The following is a 2,380-nucleotide window of genomic DNA, read 5'->3' as shown; positions in this document are numbered from 1 at the left end:
TTTATCAGAATGTGATAAATGTCAAGAGAATGAGCCTCTTGAGGGAACAAACAGTCTCCTTCAGCGTTCCTGCCAGGGCTAGGATGAACAAAGACTTCCAGGCCATGTGTGAGGCGCAGATCAAATTCCCAGGCACCTCTTCCTTGGCTGTGTATCCCTAGTGATTCACGATTCAGACATTCTGATAGCAATGACAACGAGAGCTCCAGAGAAGGTCCTCAGCTCATCTGAGGTATTTTCAGCTGATTGTAAAGGAAAGAATCAATAGACAGTGATGAAAACCAAACCATATATATCCTACTCATTGCCTGAAGAACCTCCCTAAATGCAAGAGGCTGGAGAGGTGGAATCTCTCACCCTGTCCCAGAATATACGACATTTAAGAGAAATGGTCGGTGAAACGTGGCTTGAGTTCTCTCAGCACCGTAGCTCGGGGCTGTGGGATGCCGGTCCCGAGTGTGGCAGCTACTCCGGGGCTGCCTTGGGCCTTGAGTTAGGCAGGGCCCCGTGAACCCCACGTGCGCTGACCACCCCGAGAGCCTGAGGACGGAGCCTGAGCTGCTGCAGCCGCCATGGCCGACTACAGGAAATAACAACCAAAGAAATTCTGTGATTATTGCAAGGGCTGGAGGGCAGGCAATAGGCCCAGTGTTGAGTTTCATGAATGGGGAAAGAACCACAAAGAAAATGTGGCCAAAAGAATCAGGGAGATTAAACAAAAAAGCTTGGAAAAAGCAAAAGAAGAATCAAAGGAGTTTGCAGCAATGGAGGCAGCTGCCCTTAAAGCACACCAAGAGGATTTGAAAAGGCTTGGAATCGGTTCAGATGTTGCAGAATCTAGCACACCACACCACACCAAAGTAACCAGCATGGCCCCACCTGTCTCAGTAGCAAATCAGAAGAAGGAAAAGAAAAAGAGGAAAAAAGACCTTTCTAATAGAGATTCCATAGGAGCTTCCAAAGGGGTAGAAGGCATGTCTTCAGAGGGTTACCGTTACTACTATAATACCATCACAGGAGAATCTCAGTGGGAGAAACCTGAAGGATTCCAAGGAAAATTTAGTAAGAAAGCAGCAATGCCTCTTTGGATAGAAGGTTTCAGTGAAGATGGTTACACTTATTATTATAATACAGAAACAGGTGAAAAGAGCTAAAAATGATAATGCTGAAGAAACTGAAACTGAATCAAAGAAAGAAAAAAGTGATGGCGATCAGGACCAAGACTCATCAGGTGCATTAGAAGAAACACCCAGATCTCCTAAAAAGCCAAACCCTTATGGGGAGTGGAAAGAAATTAAGCAAGAGGATAATCCCTATGAGAAGATCAATTTGTAACTTCCAAGTACAGAGGATGAATACATAGGAACTCCAGTTGCTAATATGAGTGAGGACCCAAAAGTGACATTTAAAGAAAAAACAGTCACTTCTCTTGGAGATGTGGCAGAAGGAGTAGCCCCCGTCTTCAAAAAGAGAAGATTTGATAATGGAAAATCTAGAAATTTAAGACAAAGAGGAGGTGATCAATAATTTTAATTTAAAAACAAAAAGCATTGTCTGACCTCTTTTGGACCTATTTGGACAAGAAGAGCCTCTAACTTTGTAAGCTATTTTTTGTTTGTTTTTAATAGTTTAGATACTAAGAATGTAGACTTCTAAGTTGTACTAGATGTGAATTGTAATAAATCTATTTTTTATTTAAAAAAAAGAGAAATGGTCCATTTTATTTATTTTTTTTTGGAGGGGGGAAGGCAGGGCAATTGGGGTTAAGTGACTCGGGCAAGGTCACACAGCTAGTAAGTATTAAGTGTGTGAGGCCAGATTTGAACTCAGGTCCTCCTGACTCCAGGGCCCATGCTCTATTCACTGTGCCACCTCTCCACCTTGAAAAGGTTCATTTTAAAAGCATTGGCATTTAAAGGTAATAAAAATAATTCGTCAATAAAAGACCTATTAAGGAGATAACAGACAAAGATGGACAGATAAAGAGAAAGTGAGGAGGAAGAGTAGAATCAGGTCTTCTGATTCCAAATACAGGGCTCTTTCTATATCTTTTCTATATCTATATATTACCTATATCATGATATTAAGTCAGACAAACAAACATTATCAAAGGTAACCATGGGTCAGGTACTTTGCTAAGTGCTGGAAAAACAGAAATTAGAAAGAAAGTCACTGGCCTCAAGGAGTATACGTTTTAATGGGGGAAGAGAAAACAGAAAAGCTGAAAAGTGGGAATTGGAAAGAAAAAAAAAAGAAACATAGGGTTATGGTGATGAAGCCCTAAGGTTAAGAAGTAGAGACAAGGGAGGAATGAGGAAGGGCTGGCCTGGACTATTCCTCAAAGTGAAGGTTCTAGGAGGATTTTGCCAGTTAAATAAGG

General features: G+C 41.5%; 1 pseudogene; it reads left to right on the top strand.

Annotated features, from left to right (window-relative positions):
- Positions 1–434: 434 nt before the first annotated feature.
- Positions 435–1,711, top strand: LOC138173746 (WW domain-binding protein 4 pseudogene; annotated as a pseudogene).
- Positions 1,712–2,380: the final 669 nt, after the last annotated feature.

Source organism: Petaurus breviceps, unplaced genomic scaffold, assembly GCF_028583685.1.
Source record: "Petaurus breviceps papuanus isolate PSGF00001 unplaced genomic scaffold, PetGlider_PUasm1.0 129, whole genome shotgun sequence".
Classification (NCBI taxonomy): Eukaryota; Metazoa; Chordata; class Mammalia; order Diprotodontia; family Petauridae; genus Petaurus; species Petaurus breviceps.
Note: the sequence above shows the minus strand (reverse complement) of the source record. Positions and strands in the feature narration are given on the sequence as shown.